This window comes from Scatophagus argus, chromosome 15, assembly GCF_020382885.2.
Source record: "Scatophagus argus isolate fScaArg1 chromosome 15, fScaArg1.pri, whole genome shotgun sequence".
NCBI classification, from domain to species: Eukaryota; Metazoa; Chordata; class Actinopteri; family Scatophagidae; genus Scatophagus; species Scatophagus argus.
Window position 1 is genome coordinate 17,258,669 of NC_058507.1, and position 20,406 is coordinate 17,279,074.

The 20,406-nt window shown below is 40.8% G+C and overlaps 1 protein-coding gene across 1 annotated transcript in view; it reads right to left on the reverse strand.

The window, feature by feature from the left end:
* lrfn5a (leucine rich repeat and fibronectin type III domain containing 5a) overlaps positions 1-16,156 on the reverse strand; it is a 99,010-nt gene extending 82,854 nt beyond the window's left edge. Inside the window, exon 1 of the mRNA XM_046413622.1 lies at positions 15,697-16,156. The gene's annotated coding sequence lies outside the window, so the exon portion shown is untranslated. The remainder of the gene's footprint in view (positions 1-15,696) is intronic.
* Between the last annotated feature and the right edge of the window lie 4,250 nt (positions 16,157-20,406).

Sequence of the window (20,406 nt, forward strand, 5' to 3'; positions counted from 1 at the left end):
GCAATTTGATCAGTTACTCCCTCCAAAGCACAAAAAATGATGTTTAAAATGAAATGGAAATGTGATGTCTTTTTTATCAGTCACCGTAGCTGTCCTTGTACTGATCCAAATGTGTTTTCACATTCACTGTCTCTCGTCCATAGCATGCAATTGTTGTTTCCTATGTGCATGTGCAAACCATTTGAAACCCACACCAGAATGGCAGCATATGTGTCAACTACATACAGAAAGGTAGCTAATCAATGTGATCACATTTTGTGGTTATAGTGAAAAAGGTGCCAACCAAAAAATGCATCAAACATTCACTTTAATATGACGAAAATTAAGAGATCTAATATTGAAGCATGGTGTGTGTTTGACTGATAGTCGCGTCAGCCAATCAGAATCAATCGTGGTAGTTGTTCTCAGTTCGTCCAACCTCAGCTGCCCCTCAGGATTTCTTCCCTTTGAGGAAATTTGGCTTTTATGTTGAGATCTATTTGACTTTAATATAAGTCACAAAGCAACGGTGGTTCTCTGCATTAATACACATTTCTAAAGAAGTGGTCTCATGTGAGCAAGGGGTTAGAATACTTGAGGGCCCAAGTTCAGACTTCAAAGGGGTTTTTCAAGAGGTGATTACAGAAACCCCATACATAATTTGTTTTATTGATAATTAAGGACGATGTGTCTATTTTCACACGCATCTACCATCATGATAGTCATTTCCAGCCTCACCAAATCCAGAGCCAAAGTTGTGAGAGAACAGAGTCAATACATCAAAGATAGAACAACGTCAGCCACATTGGATAAAAATCAAACAAAATTAAATTTAAACTCATATTTCCCTTTGATATTGCCATGATAGGCAGGGCTGGTCAAGGTCCAAATCACAGGCCACAAAGAGAGGAAAGAAACACAACAGCAAGTGCGAATGTCTCCATGCTAATGTGAAAAATTGTACGTGTTAACCAACTAGATCGATTAATTTATGTAATCTGGATCAAATAAGTTACCAACAGCTGCAGTATCAGTTAAAATTGTCAACTGTCAACCAATTAACAAAGCAAAGAAGAATTCGGCCTAGTTAGTTATGTCACATATTGGCTGACACAATGGCTCAGAGTCGAGCCTTTTGGTCCTGCTGCAGCTACTGAAGTGGACTTTGGTGGATATTTTACCCTGCAGCTTCTCAGTCAATTTGGAGTCATTTCAGTGTCTTTAAATGTTTTTATCCCAAGACAAGTTGATTTTGTATCTGTTTCCATCTGCCTCTCTTTCTTGCGGGCACCATTTACAAAGTATGATGTACATCAAATATGGCCACCATATGACTAAAGCAAGAGTAATAACATATATATGGGGCTCACCAAGCATAGCAAGGAGCCAAGAACAATCGTCAACTGTTCTCGTCCACCACACAAAAGGTTGAGTTCATTTCTGTTCTGTTGATTGGAATCGCAGCCACTCCACCCGTCTACGGCCTGGAGGCAACATGAATATTCATCCCAGTTTAGACCTCGTCATGAATATTTATACTGGTTAACACCAGATATGCAGATGAGCCAGCCAACCCAGATGGCTTCAGCTCACGACATAATGATCGCACACGCACACACACACACACACACACACACACACTCGTATGCACAAACACACACAAAGAGACAAGCAAATGCACACGCTGTGATGTCTTTTTTTCGAAAGGCAAAGGCAGCAAGTTTCACAAGAAGAAGACAAGGTAAAGACATGAGAGAGATCTGACATGAAATTCCAGATTTCAGGGTAAATAAATAGTTCTGATAATCATGTACATTTAACCAAGTATGCTGTCAATACTCAACAGTGGCTTACTATAAGATTAAAGCAGGTCCTTGAGGATTGCTGGCAGTTTAATGTTGCCAAAATCTTTCCCAGGTTCCTGAAGTACAAGGTAGGTTGCCAGTCCTAGGCTGTCAATCCTAGGCCTAACAATCCTATTAAGGAAGATTACTGCTATATAAACAAGGTAAATTAACGATAGTGTCGATCACAGAAACATCCTGGAGTTAAGAGTCTGAGTTGGAACAAGACACTTGATTGCTGTGGTACTGAAGACAGATCTGTAACAGGCTGCTTTTGCTTTGGAAAAATGCACACAAACACACAGCGCAACTTTGCTTTGATTTTTCTTTTTCTTCATCTCTGCTTACCTGTTTGCACAGGAAAATATGAGAAAGGTCCGTTGCAATAAGGAAAAACAACTTTCAACAGTAACAAGGCTGAGAGTCTACAGCCCTGCTAGCAGCTCTGTGAGACTGTACTTAGTACAGCCATGCTTTGAGCTAAACAGTGTCACTGTCACTATGGGCATGCTAACATTCGTACTGTGACAATACTGAGGATTTTCTTTTCCTATGTGTTTGATCTTTATGATCACACCTGCTTCTTCTTCTAGTCAACCCACATCCCACCCTCTGCCCCATACACACACACACACACACACACAAAATCACAGGAACACACCCTGCCTGGATACTGTAAGCGCAATCAGATAGTTCTTTGAGCTAAAGCCTTGCTAACAAGCTTATCACACCACGTACTGTGTGCGTACATGTGTATGTGTGTGTGTATATGTGTTTTCTGAATGCTATACATGACCCATCTAATGTGACCGCACACACACACACACACACACACACACACGCATAGCTGCACTTGTGCTCTGGTGCAGGATTAAGGCCAACTAGCCTGTCTCAACATCACCTGAGATCACACACACACACACACACAGACACAGACAACACAGTTCCCTAGTGTGTGACTGTCAGTCCTCAGGGATTATCAAGGCCATTCCACGCCTGTTACATACTGTGGAATCCTGGTTGAGAAAAGTCAATTAGCTAATTATACAACTTTAAATGACTTGATGCATTTATGATACATATAGCAACAAATGCATTTACAGCACAGCAAAATCCATTTTAAACTGAGCAGAAATCCTGTGGAATGCTCAAGTTATGTGCTTTGCCGGGCTGTGCCTGATGAAACAGCTGCAGTAGCATCAGATTTGTTTTACTGTGCAGTCAGAATGAGGTCATGCTGAGCGACAAAGCTCAACTGGGTCACAGGCTGTGACTCACTGTGTGTTGCAATATACCTGGACTCAAACCCACACCTAGAAAAAGCCATCAGCAGAGAGCTCTCTCTGAATTTGGCTGCTGTGTATTTATTCTTGCCAAAAACATTACATAAAAAATTGCAACTTCTGGCATGTTACCTAAACATATACAAAAATGCAGTGCCAGTCTTTAATTTGATCTTAATGGTTTCCACACTGTGTATTTGTGATGGTCAAGCCTCTTAAGATCTGAATTTGCATCAAGGAGATAATGTGATTTCCAGATGTTTTAGAGGGACTAGTATTTACATGACAAGGTAGTGGCCCTTCCAATAACTCTCCCAACTAACTTGAGACAGGCTGACCTTGGAATCAAACCTAAATCTGAACTTTCAGTGAGTTGCTTATTCTTTGATTAGTTCAAGCCTCCTCCTCCTTGTCCTCTCTTTTCTGGCTGTTGGTTTCCTTTCTCCTGCCATATCTGTTTGAATGGTGTGTTTGAGCTTTGCCTCTTATATGTTTGTCCTGTTTTCAGATCTCCATGGTGGGGAGCAGGTCATGTGTCTCAGGTCCTATCTGTTTAGTGACACCTAGCAGTTGCTTGAAGTACTCCTGGATCCAAATTCTTCATGTTTACCATCTAGCTTTACTTTTGGCATCTTGACTGTCCATACTACTAATAATAATGAGCAATTTTACTAAATTGGTCTGTTCTCTGCACAAAACCTTTGCATGTCTGTCTGTACTGGAAACTGGATTCCATCTCTGTTTCTCTGAGCAATGTGATTTCCTTACTCCGTTGCTGTTTCTGCCACTACAGAGAAAGAGCATGTTTGCTCCTAGACTTGCACATTGATGAAATCACTACAAAAAGCCACCAACAAGTCCCAGCAAGAACAGTTAGCAATAGCCACTAAGAGAAGTAAGACTCATCCTGGGATTTGCCACACATGGTCTACATACTGTAGACCTTAACCAATATTTTTACACCAGGCTGAAGCTCAATTCCTAACTGCTCACTCTTCTTGAGGGTTTCAATCTGTTCACTTAACAGTGATGTCAGAGTCTACAGGCCTGAGACCCAGGCTTCACAGAAAATGTGAATAACAGCCTTACAATAAATCAATAAAATGAGGCACCATCAACCAGTTCCTGGAAAAGCATGTTTGCACATCAACACACACACCTGTGTGGACAAGTAACGTAAAACAGATGTATTACTATGCCTAGTCCATCTTTTGTAAATGTGCTGACTCATTATGTGGTGCTGGTAAATGTTTGAGTCATGCTTTCGTTTTAGTTCCCAGAGGGCAGCTGCGGTAATGTTGTACATCTTTTTATCAGCCCACTTGCTGCGTTTGTGTGTGTGTGCTAGCGCAGATACTTGCCTACATAAGTAGTTGTTTTGCGTGCATGCTGTGATATGTTTCTGCAGTGTGTGAGGGCTCATAGAGAAGCTCTCCCAGTGTGCTGAACAGTGTTTGTGTTTTATGAATCCACACCCTACTACACTTGTTGCGTCTTATCAATTTATCATATTGTATTCATCCCTTTCTGCACAGCAATGTACAGTACACTACACACTACTGATACTGTTGGATAAGCAGATTGCAAACTTGTTATCAGACTTAAAGGGTGACTGCACCATTTTTAACCTGAAACCTATCGTTCTAGTGTGGGAAAAGAAAATCTGTATCTCCATTTGCCACCCTAGCCTCATTCTGCTTTATTGAAGGGAGGCTAATTTATATAATGCAACATATGGACAAAAGCAAGTAAAAATTACATTTAACAGCTGACAGCTCATTATCAGGGACAAACAGCCCCTAAGGGTATAAATAGACACACAGATACCACACACACACACACACACTTATCCTACTGAATTACAGAAGAGGACTGAACAGAGGAGTCTGATGCTTTACATTTGATCTAGGAAAATATTTCATTTGATTGAAAAAAATTAAAAAACAAAAACATGGTAACAATTTGTCAGTAAATTTGTTTGTTCTGATGGCACCATATACCTCAGTTTACCTTAGTACGTTCAGTACTAATTACAATGGCAAATGGCTCATTTTCCTTTGTCCTCCTTTTTTGCAACTGTTCTTTTCAGCATCATGAGTTCAAAAAACTAAACAGTCTTTCTTATTACAGGCCTCCAATCCAGTTTAGTCTTCTTGGCTTGCTCTTTACTTAAAATATTAAACACCACTCTGACTATGAAGACTTGGCGGACTTGAACTCGCCGGGGGGGAGAGATAATTAGTGATGAAACTGGGAAATATTGTGATCACTAAATAAAAAGTGTTATCTTAGGATATTGCCTTATTAGATTAGAAAATAAACTAAAGGTATCCAGTAGAGTGTTGGTAGCACAATCAGTGTGAGTGGGTCCCTGTTTTATTTATATCTCATCCATTGCATTGCAAAAAACTTTGTGCGGTTATATACATATATATATATATTTGTGATTAGTAATGCATACAATCTCAGGGGAAAATGTACATTTCCGTTTGTATATACAAGCAACCAACTTCAAACAATAATCACCAGCTTACTGTAAATAATTTAAAGAAACAATGTAATCACATCTACAAACAGGTCAAAAGTCAAAGTCCCATTAAAGGCATACCACATGAAGTGAATGAATAGTATGTTATATGAATAGTCATCATTTCTTTGCTGAGGGATTACACATGGATGGGTTTCTGAGCAGGTCTAGAGGCTAAAGGGTCAGGGAGCCCCTCAGCTCTGTGACATGCAGCACAGTACGTGACTGCGTGATGCAACTATTTCTTTGGTCAAATTCCTTCTCAAAAACTTGCTTACTGAAGATATTACAACAAAGAGGCCATCATCATGTCTTTGTGTGTCAAAAGGTATTGGATCCAGATGAGTTCCTGCCTCTGTGGTTCCTCTCATAGGACTTGGCAGTAAACCACCTTAAAAAATTGGACTTCTAAGGAAACCATTGTGACTGGGATAGGTATTCTCAAGTTGTTGTAAGAGCTGGTATTTGAGTCTCAATGTCTGGATGACAGTAATTCATAACAGGACCTATCCACAGTCTTTTATTTTGATGCTGAATTCTCTTATCTGTAGATATGGTGTAGAAGTTATGTCTGATCTAATTCATCCTCAGTCAAAGAGCTTCATATCATTACAAATCAATCTGCTCAAGTCCTGTTGAGCAGTAAGTTGTTTTTATTAAAAATAATGGTAAAAAGTAACTGGGCTGCGCTATACCACAAGAGTATCCCCTCAATATAATGAATTTTCATGGCAACTGCCACAATCCATGTCAATATCCTTCAGCCAAATATATTAAGTCTTCAGATTCTAAAGTGTTAGTTGGTGAGTAGCAGCTTGCTGATTTCAGGTTAATGCCAAGAAGAAAGAATAAAAAAAATATACTGCCAACAGCTAGGATTAGCTGGCTGCTTTTTATAGTATTTGGGGTAAAGGCTAGCTAAGTGGGATGCAGTGATTTGAAATACAGGCCTGCTTGTAAAACAGATGGCTTAACCTTAACTAGCCAGAGCGACCATTCCAACTGAAGATTTGATGTCAAAGACACCATGACACCATGAAACAGTGTTCCTGATGAGGTGTGACTTTAAAATTAAATGAAGGAGAAAGCAAAGCTTTTTACTTTGTTAAATGGGGCATCATGGCATTGAGGAGAAAGAGATAAATGACGGAAATTCTAACAAGAAAAAGAAAAACATCATGTTATGAATGTGATTGGCAGTTCATCAATATTTTAATGATGAACAGCCATAACATAAAAGCTCACATCAAACACTCTGGTGTGTAATGTCTTCAAACTATATGAATTAGGAAAAAGGAGGACTGCTTCCAACACGATTAATTTTTCCACTGTGGCAGACAGCCTAATGTAAGGATCTTCTTCTGACACATTTCTTTTGTAACCCATACTATCCTTGCTGCACATATGACAAATAATTGTGTCTTAACATATTGTGACTTTAGAGGCACAATATCTTATACATATAAAGGTTTCGAGACTACAAAGAGCTACGCCCTGCATTGTAGTTTTAACAGAATTACAAAACTCACTCTAAAACAATCCCCGCAAACCATCGACTGAACCTCCTCAGTTTGGATCATTAGATGCAGAAACATTGGTGGAATAAGGTCTACTAAGTAGAAGCCTATACAGTGCTGAATGAGGAAATGCACTCATGGCTAGTGCCTGCTGTGTAGCACTAATCTGTGTGTGAACAGATGGCATGTGCTAACAAGCTAGGCTAAATGTAGCTACTGATCGCATGGGCCAAGACTGTTCTCTGACTTCCTGATCCCAAGCCTCTTAATTAAATGCACCATTTAATCTATTCAGTGTTCAGTCCGTCTGCTGCTCCAAAAAACAACACCGTTCATCACTGGTGACCTGCTTGTCCTGGTAGTTAGAACATCACACTATTGAAGCATTTACAATGACTGACAGCCTCCCATTTACAAGCAGTGTTTTTTAAGAAATTATCAACAACCTGCAAAAGACAGCGCTATCCATGGTGATACTGAAAGATCCCATAACTGACAATATTCAGATGTATAAAACAAGGATACACCCTTTAAATGGCTGTTTACGCAGATTTAATGAATCCTACAGTGACAACTGTCAGAAATCAGAGATCAGGAATTATACTGAGCCTGACAATCCTTCAATAATGTCTTCAAGTTACACCTGCATATTAAAACTGTCCATGGTCCTGAAATGCCTGCTCCAAGCTGGACCTGCATGCTGTAACTGTCCATGATCCTGAAATGCCTGCTCCAAGCTGGACCTGCATGCTGTAACTGTCCATGGTCCTGAAATGCCTGCTCCAAGCTGGACCTGCATGCTGTAACTGTCCATGGTCCTGAAATGCCTGCTCCAAGCTGGACCTGCATGCTGTAACTGTCCATGGTCCTGAAATGCCTGCTCCAAGCTGGACCTGCATGCTGTAACTGTCCATGGTCCTGAAATGTCTATGTCTATGAGATATCCCCCTAAGGCTTCTGAGTCCTACTTTGTTCTCTCAGTATGGATGTGAACACCCCCAAACACTTACTGTAGTCAGCATTTTACCTTCATAGTATTTTTCATTCAAAATCTAATGAGATGGAGCAGAGAAGAAATATTCAGTCAAAAGGGAGGTTTGATCTCAATTTTTTTTATATTTTCACCATCTTTTCTTGATGTAACGGTGGGTGTTATCCACTCTGTATTTGTCCGATTCAAATCTACAGACTTTTTTTTTTCTGCTGATGCGGTGACCCATTTTACCCAATAAAGGCATTTAGGTTTTCTCATTTACTATCCATAGTCTCCATATCTTGCATTACATATGGACTAATGGAGCCATATGTTGGTACTGTCAGCAAAAATTGACAGATTGTGTATAATGAATAATGTGAATCTGATTAGTAAATTAAAAGATTCCTTCTGTCACAACCACAGCTGCAAGTCTTGGAAGGCTGGGATTGCCTTCATTGGTTTTATTTATTTTTTTCTTTGATCTGACAACTTGAGAATGCACTGTTATTTACAGAAGCGGCATGGAGGAGTATTTTCTAAAAAGATACAAACACAGATAGATGGTACACATACAAAATCACACGCAGATGTGGGCCAAGTGTGCAGTGTTGTATATTGTAACATTGTCTCCATATACAAGAAAATTGTGTGCTCGATGGATGCTTTTGCAGCTAGCTTTTATGAATCTATCATGCTCAAAAGGAAACCAACCGAAAGGAGAATGGGCTTCAGATTGTAGTCTATTCTTTCACACTGTGCGCAAGTGCTTTCCAACATTGTCCTTGGCAGTGGATTGCAGTGCTTCTATTTGGTGCCAATATTTATTGTTGTCATGAATTTATAAAAAGCAACATTTTTGCAGGTACTGTAAGAGCTCATTCAGTGCAACTATAAAAATGTGTTTAACACAACCTGTTGGTTTGCTATAGAAGCCTGTAATCAAAGGACAGAACTACGTACAAGCCTTGAAAACATCACCTCAGTCTGTTTTTACGATATGTGCTCTGAAGGGATTGTTATGCAAGATCTTAGACTGACACCATAGCATGCACGATGAGCATGACACATTGGTTTGGCACAACATACAAATGCAGCTCTGCAGAAAACGCAGAACACACATACTGTCAGCATGCTTTGCTTTCCCGGGCTGTGGACTCACAGGAATCTAGAGTTGCACAAACTCAGCAAGTCTGTCTATTGTTCTCTAAGCAGTGGAAGGTATAAGACGTATATGGTAATTACTCACCGAGAGGCCATTAAGTGCAACATCTCAGCTACTGAAGTTAAGATAATGTTAACACTGATGCGTCAGAGGGTACTTTTTGAATGTCTGTGCCTCAGTCTGATCCTGCTGTATCTGTCTACAGAGAGAATTTCACAATCATTTCACACAGCAATACTACAAAGCATCTCTTATAGTTTATAAAACGTTTTCCCCAGCACTGATGTTTCACACATCCCACCCTTGGGATATTTTTCAAAAGAGGTACTGTACCATTTTATTTGTGTAATCTAAAGCAGTGTGTTATGAAGCATGGGCCAGTTTCATAGATTGAGTGTCATGTCTGATGGAGGAACCCCATGGTGACAACTATGTTGCAATATTTAGAATTAGTGCTATGATGAGAATGAAAGCGGTATCTGCATAAGCCAAAATGCACAGCCACCTTTTCATGAGCAACACCATCATTTCTTCTGAGTAGGTTACCGTAAGGATAAAACAAACAGATGCTATGGTAAACATGCTATAAACATCAACTGAACACGCTCTGTAACCTAGCGAAAGTGGGATTCTATGACATGATGGGAAAGGTTATATTAAAGTTAAATTGTCAAAACTCAACACAGAGAGCGCTCTTTCAAAGTGTTTTCTTGCTAAAGACTTGGGAGTTTTATCCCTTTGGATCTCTAAAAACATAAAAGTTAAACACACTGAGAAGGAGAAATCAGCCTTTGGTTAACTTGGTTTGTAATGCGTGAAAATGTGCAACCTGTAGAGAGAGATTTCAAGTAGATATAGTGGATCTTTGTTTGAAGGGGTCATGGGCACACAGTTAAAATGCGGTACAACAGTGAAGTTCTTTCATTATTTCTCGTTACTTATTTCATGTTTATGAGACAACAGTTGATATGGCTGTATAGTTTATTTAGTTTATCATCTCTGAATATTTTATTCATTCTTGTCGATCTGCATAATGTATAGACAGACAGACAGAGACAGAGGGATTATGGGATATGAGCCAGAAGCCTGTCTGTATTATGTGACGTTCACCCCCAGTTATCTGTCCTGAACACAGCTCATTATCGCCCAATGTGTCTCACATCTGTCATGTCACCCACTCCTCGTGTTCACACCATCATCACACACACACACACACACACACACACTCACACAAACATCCTCCCCACTGGCCTCCTCAAGCAGGATCTAGTGTCAGACATGTCACGGGTGATTTTGAAACAGCAGGTGCGCAGAGAAACAGGAAGGGTGGATCATGTGGATGCCAGAGTCATTTAACTTACACAAGAAAGAAAGAAAGAAAGAAAGAAAGCTTCAAAGTGAAAGAGTGTTGATCTGAAAAATACACCACACCAAAAATCCCAATAACTTTGACAAAAATGATTTGGTGTCACTACAGTTACCCAGCAGAACTGAAAAGAAAATGCCACACAAACTTTAAAAACAAAAACAACAACAACAACAAAATGCAAATCTATTCTAATGTAATTAATGACTTTGTAATGGATTTTAAAAAGGATCTTAACTACAGCGACCAGCCAGCCAAAGACTAATCCCGCCTTGGCAAAGACAGGCCATTTATTTAGAGTTAATGTCATTTATCAACGGCGCCAAAACAGCATAGCTGCAGTAGCTTCTGAATGTCAACAATGCAGTATCTTACTGTGAATGTGAATCGCCATGACATTTATATATTCAATTAATCAAGAAAATGTGAACTGTAACTCAAAAAAGACAATTTGTTATCTTGTAAGTGAACTTGCATCAGATCTTCATGAAAACAGATTTACTTATATATTTTGGTGGAGGTAAAAGTTTAGGAATGTAGACTGAAGCAAAAGTAATATCTGTTTAAAATCAAATCTGAATTCAGATGAAAACCTGCATGCAAAGAGGATGATCTATTTCTTCTCCTGTTAAAAGTCTAGACGCTTGGACATGCAGTAAAGAGGAGAAAGTTTGCCCGGGAAATGAAATAAAAACACACCTGTTCCAGGTTTGCAGAGCATAAGAAGTGTTTGGTTCCAGCTAGGTTACAAAATGGAATGAAACAACAGGTGGGATGACGGTGACAATGCTGTTTACCTGATCATCAACAAGTAATTCCATTTCAGAAAGAATACCGTGAGTTTGTGTGTCATGTTCAAGAGAAATTATTTATGGAAAAAATAACCAGAGAGGAGTGTTTTTGGATAACCCAGAAAATATAATACCTGGCAAATCAAAGGACTTCATTACATTGTTGCAAAAATCATCAAAAGATACATTTCCATTGATATGCAGCAGAACCAATGGAAGAGAGATATGAAAGGGAGAGAGCAGCAATGTTGTGAATAGTATGGTTGACTTTGTCAGTAGCTACAATAGGAAACTCTGAGGTTTTGCCTGAATCTGCTGCCATGTGTGAGCACACAGGAAGGTGACTTCATATCTATTAAGTATTTTTATTTAATCTTAAAAAGGAATGATAAGGTCTGAAAGCGTGAATGGGAACTACTTCCCTCAGTACAGATTCTCAGCTGCCTGTTTTCGGTGTGTCGTGGACATTTCTGCAGGTGAGGTCATCCGGAATGCTCAGGGTTATCGATCATTTGTGCGTTTCAGCGAATGGTTGGATGAATACTAGAGAAAGGAAAGAAGGTCTTCTCCTTGTTTTCTCCCATCAGACTCACTGATGGCATTTTAAAGACATATTGTTTTAGTTGATAATGAGTGCACACACTCTCTGTCTCTCTCTCACACACACACAATTTCAGTCACCAACAGAATCAATCCAGATGCCACAGCATCAGACCAGCTTCCTATATAAGGCCTGCCTCGCCTCTCTGCTGCTAATAGGAAATGTTCCCTAACATCTGTGGTCTGCATCCCTCTCCCTATCTCTCTCCCTTTCTCTTTCTCTGTCTGTCTCTGAGCAGCAGAATAAATTGAATTAGAGCTCCACCACCCACTCCGCAGGATCCTGCAGCCCTCTAAACGGAGAGGAAGAGAGAGAGTGAGAGTTGTAGAGAGATAAATAGAGGGCAAGTAGGAAGACAGATATAATAACCCCCCTCCCTGTAAAGAATAAAGAACAGTCCTTAGAGCATCTTTACTTCTCTACAGCCTGATAAGAAGCAGTGCATACTATTGAAACATCATGGGGGTGGACAAGGGACAAAAATAATGAAAAGCGGTGGGGGGTCAGGATGAGTAAGAAGTTGCTTCTGCCTCACCTTAGCATCTAAATGCCATTATAGAAGAAGACGTGATCTTTCGTTATCAAAATAGCACCACGCACGGAGGCATGCCGGGGTCCAGATGTTTATCGTTCAGTTGTGCACATTTTCAATGCCATTCATTCTGCAGCGATGTCACTACAGCTAATTAAATCTTACAAACTAAGTGGAAGCCAGGAGTGGTGGCTTGAAAATACAACCTCTTTCTTCCCTGCGTTACATTTCGCGAGACAGAGAAAAAAAAAAAAATTCAAAACACAATCTGTATTACAAATGCATTGGCATTTATCCTGAACCTAATGGCATGGCAAACCACTCCTTTTAGATGTAAATAGGAGGCTAAACACAAGTAAAATGGACTGAAAATCACCAGTTTCTCTCTCTCTCTCTCTCTCAGTCACCCACATTCTTTTTCTAGAGCCAGGGAAGCATTTGCATAATGTCTCCATATCCACGGGCCATTAGCACCAGCATGAGTGGCTCGTGTGCATAAATTTATTGCCTTGATCAATCAATGTGAGCTACTGTTCTGGTTCAAACCAATGAAACTCCAATCCAGCAAAAGACAGAGCCACTGAAAGAGAAGAAAAAACATGCCATGACATGTCACTGTCCTTAATTAGAGACACTTTCAACTCCACAGAGAGTTTCAACAGAACCTCCGCGAAAAAAAGGTTCAATTCGAATTTGTATTTTGAGATAACCGCTACTGATTTACTGCACACGGTAATCAAACTGAATAGACTGATGTCAGTTTCAGGAAACCTCACTCTAAACTACAGTTAGCTTTGACAGAACACCATGATGCCATGAAGCAGTCATTACTAATTTTCAAAAACCTTCTCAAGTCACATTCACTCATGGGACTTTGCAGGGCCAGACGCTTTCGCTTCACTTTGAACTGAGCGGACTCTGTGTCAGCAACACCATACATGTAGAGATTACATTAGCATATACCATGAAAAACACTTTATTTCATTTATTGGGACAAGCCTCACAAAAGCCTTGTAATATTTTATGTATTATCAGCCTCATAATGACTACATCCCAGCCAAAAGACTGCGCAAAATTCACCTGCTGGGCCTAGAGGTTTGAGAAGCGGCTTGTGACCGGAGGGTCTCCGGTTCGATTCCCTCCCGAACTGGCAGGAAAAATTTAGGTATGGTGGAGTGATTAATAATGCTCCCCTCCCTCCATTAGACAGCTGATCTGCCCTTGAGCAAGGCACTTAACCCCCAATTTGCTCCCCGGGTGCCTGACAATGGCAGCCCACTGCTCCTGTGTGTGTCACTGAATGTTGCATGTGTGTGTGTGTTTCATTCAGTGATGGGAGAATGACCTCTCTGTCAAATGCAGAGAAGTCATTTCCCAGCTTGGGATTGATAAAGTAAATAAAATTAAATTTAAAAAAAATTCAAACCCCATGATGCAAATTAATGAAACAAAGAATACATTTTTCCGTGTTGCTGAGAGGCTCCTGTTTCATTCTGTGGGCTGGAGGCAGTACCAACATTGAAACCATTCAATACTGAATGTATATGGGAAGATTCCCTTTGAGATGTTTGGCTAAACAACCTTCACCATAAAGAGACAAACAATTCACATATAGGGGAAATACAGCAGTGACAGATGATCTGTGTTTAAGGCTTGTCTTTAAGATTTCTTTTTAAAAAGCAGAGCGTGTGTTAACAGATTCTCACCTTCATCTTCTTCTCAGATTGATTTCTTGTTCCAAAAAGGATGTTTACAATAAGCGAGGCCCTCTTGCTGCGAGGACAGCTCAGAATATGCTTCCACTGACACAAAGAGAATAGTACAGGACAACGAATCGATCAATAATCAATTAACAATGCAGCAGCTGTGCTGAAAAGGGATGTTTTCAAGACGTTGACCTGTCCTCCATCTACTTGTTATTCAAAATAATTTCCAATTTGAAATAAAAGCCACCAAAATAAGCCCTATACAAAGATCAAATCATACATATTCAAAGTCCATGTGTAACTAACCAAACTAACTGAAATACTCTAGAAAGCACACATTTTTTGGCAGTGTTTCAGTGAACTGCAGCGTCCTGGAGTCTCTTCCTTCACTGGTGTCATATATCCAGTATCCACGGCACGCGCTCTCTCTCTCTCTCTCTCTCTCTCTCTCTCTCCTATTGTCATTTGAAACTGACAAGTGCTTGAGACTTACACACGCACTCAACACACACACCCAAACACCTGCGACGGAAAATGCGGGAGCTCAATCATCATCAGCCTACCTTGGTGCATGCAAGCAAACACACATAAACACACACATAAACACACACACACACCACTTCGCTGTCGCACAGGTGAAATGAATCACACAGCCCCCCCCCTTCTTGAGGTACAGGTGCAGTGTGTGGCGCCCAATAATGGACCGGGGCGCCGTGTGTCGTGCGTGTGTATCCTATCCTGAAAGTCTGACAAAATGATCCTGTAGCCTACACGACCGTCTAAAGGGGTCTGAAAAGACACCACGCGCGTGCACAAGTTCTCTTCCGCTCCGGTGGCACTAACATTCGCTTAATACACACATACACATATACACACCCTAACGTGTATTACATATACACAAACACACACACACACCCTAACGTGTATTCACAGCTGGGTGCAAAGCTGCTGAAATTTAGACTACTCAAACTGGGTCCGGCAACCAGGCGCGAGAGCGCCCAGAAACACACACTCACACACACACACACACACACACACACACACACACACACAGCTTCTATAACTTATACCGAGATCAATTTTGACCTTGCAATGTTCCCAGGGCTGGTTTTTCTACAGCACCCTCCACCCATCCCGCTATCCAAATACACCCCCCCCCCCCCCCGACCCACACACACACACGCCAACCCCATTTCTGCATCCCGACTAAATGTCTCTACAGTGAAATCTAGAAATAATAACTACCTCTTCCCTTTCTTTTGCCCCCTCGGCAACCACCATTCCTCTGCTCCAACAGACGCAGCCAGAAAGAAAGAATTAGAAGAAACAGAAGGAGATGGATGGGCAGGGGAGGAGAAAACTGAGCCGTCATTTTGCACGCATGAAAAGAAATATAGTTTAAACTTTCCTACCTCTTTCTGAATGTTTCGACCCTTCGGTTCGGTGTCAGGGCGCAATTATCTGGCCATATCCCATAATTGGAATAATAGTGGTGATTACTGTTGTAACTCCACACAAATAGGTTCCAGGTAAGAAAATATGCCCCATAAACGTCTATAGCGAGGTAAGTATGTGTAATATCCTTTAGGTGGCTGTAAATTCCGTACGGGTTTATAGTTCAATCCTCTCTTCCAGAGGGGTGCGTCCGTTTTGCATTCTCACAGCTCCCGACGACTACATCCTCCTCTTCGTCCTCCTCTCTCTTTCTCTCTCTCCCCGTCTTTTTCTCCCGGTTTCATCCCTCCATTCGCGGGGTGAGAGAAGAATCCCATCCGAGAGAAATCAGAAATGAACCCCCACCCTTCCCCGTCAACTGCTTCTTTTGATCTCTTTTTCTCCTCTTCTCCCTGGCCGTGCCTCCTTTTCCTCCTCCTTTCCCGCCGGTCGCTGTCCTCGTGCAGGTGAAATAAGAAAGCTTCCACTAGGATACAAGAAAAATATCCCAGGTAAAGAGGCAAAGAAAAGTGTAATTATTCCACTAAAACGTTCGCGCGGGGTGGGCAGAGTTTGTGGTTTATTAAACAGTCCTGAAAATCCACAGCAGTACCTTCCCTGATTTGTTGAAGACCGTTAAACCTTGGCAATGCCGGATTTTTGGATTTTCACTTCATAGTCGCGAGCTTCCAGCTCTCCCTCCTGCTCTCTCTCTCTCTCTCTCTCTCTCTCTCTCTCTCTCTCTCTCTCTCCCTCTCTCTCTCTCTGACTCTGTTTACGTCGCTCACCCACTGTTAACTCGACTCTGTGCGCCTCCTCTGCAGTCTGAAGAAGAAATGGAAGACAAGAAAAAAAAACTGAATAGAAAACTAAATAAAATAAAGACAAGGTGACGTCCCAGTAAAGCTGTCGTTTGGTCAATCACACCGAAATGTTAACGGTACAGTCCTGCTGATTCCCCGTCTTCCTCACCGGTCGCTTCTCCAGCGCCGTTAATCCACACAGCGCAGCGGGCATGACAACCTTCAGCTTGATCAAAAAGAAGTGTCAGACTTCCTGGTGCAGTTTTCAAAATAAAACTCATCTACTGGACACCGTTGCGAATCCATAGTCTCTTCACGATACCGCCTTCATGCACCTTTAATGCACACAGCAGAAAGGCACATGGTTGGTCTGGTTGTGCCTGTCTGCGTTGGGCCAAGTACCCCGGGGCCGCAGATCATTGGAGGTTCCAAAAGTTTCAGGTTCACTGTGTGTGACATGTGTAAAAGCTCCCATGCTATTCCCATATAAATGTGCTTAGTTTGAATATTCTAACGGGACAGTAGGGCATAACAAATATATACGCAATGCACAAAAAGATGGAGATTGTCGGTGTCAAAAGATGCTTTTACTTACTGGGGTTTCAAAGTCTGTTAACTAGGACATGCATTCAGCCCAGCAGCATTTGGTTAGGTGGTTTAAGTGCGACATTTCTGATGAATTTTAAAAATTCTAGTGCTTTGCACAAGGGTTTATTCTGGTTCTTCAAGCAGCAGAGCTAACTTCCTTCACGCTATGAAGAAATGAGTTTATACACATGGTCATTAATATAAATTATAAAGTCATAAACAACCAAGACCAAAACATACTTTGTGCCTATAGAAATCATATCATCAAAATGACTCAAAACCATTTATTATCAATTAGTTAATTAACTCCATAATTTAACTTAGATAATGATGCTTTCACATTTGTCAGAAATTAAACTGCATGATTTTAACCCCACTGAACTACAAGCTAGCGTCATTAATATAACAAGGAGAAAGAATGAGAAAGTAGAAGAGATTCAAGAGGGTGTGGTAACCCCAATTTGCTTCTCACGTCTTTGTGTTTTTATTAAGGTGCCCAATAGCTAAGCTTTTATTTTGAAGTAAAATCTTATTGTTTCCGGTCCGTTCAGCAATAACTCTATCTTACTTGACGCAGGTTAAAGCCTGTCAGGCAAGTTGCTGAAAACCCTCTTATTGCCCGTATCGCGCGCTGTAGCAGCCTACAGCATCCAGCGTGTTCTGTCAGACGGGTCGTGGACACATATTAAACTTTTGTTTTTACTTTTTCTGTTGTCTTCAAATTTGGGTGTTCAGAGTCTCCCCAAAGCTCGACAGTCATTTCGATGGTAAAACCAGAGCGTGCGAGAAACTGAGAAGAAAGTGCAGCTGCCTTCCACCTCTGGCCCATTTGTAACAGCAGACAGATTCCATTTTGTCCTTTTGTCTGTGCTGTGGCTTTTAGGGAAGGCGCTGTGAAATCGTAACACTTGACACGCACTACGGACTGTCTGTGCTGTTTAACAGATTGCTGTCAGCGCTTTGAGAGGCTAGAGGAGATGAAAGAGGAGAGGAGGGAAGAGGAGTGAGGAACAAGCCCGTGCAGTTCGCCAACTGGGTTCGTCATCAAGTGGACATTTCATGGCCAAAAAGAGAAGTAAAGCATAGATTTAGATTTTTTTTTTTCTCAATTAAGAAGGTTTGGGATAAAATGCTGTCTTTCCATTTGTTGGTTGTTTTTTTAGTCATTTTGCCTAATATTCAGTAGTGCAAGATGCCCATAAAATCTTATTTTTTTTCATGACGTTGAAAGGCAAATATTAATCCTGATTACCTAAAACTACAATCACATTTTCATAACACGTTGTCTCCAGACATTTAGAGTTCTTAAGTTCAGATTGCAAGTGATAACAGATTCAGGAGTTCACAGGGGTTTATCAAGCCAGATCAGCTCTCAGTGCCATAAAAGACAAAACCGGAGATATGGGGTTTCTGCAGGCCACTGATAAGCCTGATAGTGGCCTGTTGAAGCAGAGTTTGCAAGGTCGATGTTTTGGGTCTTTGAACCAGTAATCAGGGAAGGGATCAGTGAGTTTCTAAGGAGAATGAAGTGAACAAAGTGTACAAAATGTTACTCCCTCCCTTTTCCAGAGGGGGAAACAGAACCTTCATGAATGCATTTCAGGGCGGAGCAGGACGTTGCTGGTGAAGAGGATGCGCTTTTGAATCACTGTCTCATGACAATATATGATGAAATGACAAAAGTGAAATAAATTAGTGCTTCTTTGTGACGTCTTTATTTTGGTCTCCTTCCAATCAATTCTGGTTCCACTGTCAGCCTTTCCTTTGTCAGTTGCAGGGGAACACTGACAGATTAATGCTATTTATCTTTAAAGTATTGGTAAGACCTCATCATCACCAGGGAATCAATAACTGTAAAAGCCATATGTGACATCACACAATTCAGTGTTCACAGAATGTTTGCCTACCTGATGGTATAATGCTGAACTGGTGTTGTCCGCATGCATCATCCTTTTGATACACGTCCTTTAATAGAAGCCAAATTAGATTTGTGCTGAACAGTGTAATGTGATCAATCTTTCACTGAAGTTACTGTGAATTAGACTGTGTATCTCATATGGGATTAAATGTAGTGGATGACTGACAATGGCAGTTGTTTTAACAGTTATTCTGGAGAAGCTAAAGTCTCTTCAAGTGATTGATGCTATTGGGATGGGTCTTGATTCAAATGGATATATATATTGGCTATTGTTGTTTCATTAGATGGTTATTGGGTGGGGGCTATAGTATAAATAACTGAACAGGCAAAAAGGCCCAAAATTTAGGCCACATTATGTCTCATTTATATTTATTTTAAATGTCATTGACATTTATTTTTAAAATGTGGCCTTATCTGAACCAAACGCAGTTGGAAATCCTGAAACGTGTGACCAGTATTACCACAGAATGAACGTTCATGACAATAAAATCAGCATAACACAAGCATCAGGCTACTGCTGCTGCCAATCAGTTTATTGATTAGCTCTTAACAGCTGTTAAAGTCATTGAGACGTTGTCAGGTGGCTGTGGGGATCGCTCCTTACTCAAATCACTATTCACTGGTTAACCGTTTAAAGCATAATCTTTTTTTTTTTTTAATTTTTCAACATGCGGTGTCACAATTCAATGATAAAATCAGTCCAAAAAAAAAAAAACACTTTGTTGTTTGGTTAAGAGACATCTGGGTGCAATAAACGCAGTTTTCATTGTTTTACACTCCCATAGGACAAAGTGTCCACGACACACTCTAGTCTGCAGGGACTTGATAGAATTGTTGATGATCAATCACTCAACAATAGCTCAGCTCTGCACAGAGGGTTTTGCCTTTCAGCGTTCACCTCATAGCTTTGCATTTACTCTGGGGGCTGCTTAGTCAACCACAGTCTGTCTCCACTTGCTCATTTACACAGCTGTTTCAAACCATGTCCCTCCTACGGTAACATGCAGGCTACCGCCCAGCCTCAGCTTGAGTTAAGGCTCAAAATAGACAGTGTAGGTTTAATGAAGGAGTTTGTCTATGGCTGTATCACCTGTGTGAGCTGTAGTAAGCTCCACAGTACACTGCCATTGTTGGCAAAGTTATTGATTTGCTGTGGAAAGCGGTGGGAATGGTGGACATAAAGCACTAAGCCATGTTCAGCTGCTGTTCAGCGATGCTAACAGAAAAAAATATCTTATTTAACGGATTAGGCAGCGGCTCAAAAGTATGTGACATGTTTCCTGTTGCAGACTAAGCTGAAGTTGGAAACAAAGTGACTGTCCGACATTTGCAGTCCTCAGATAACGTACCCTATTGACTTCCCTGACTTTTCCTATAGC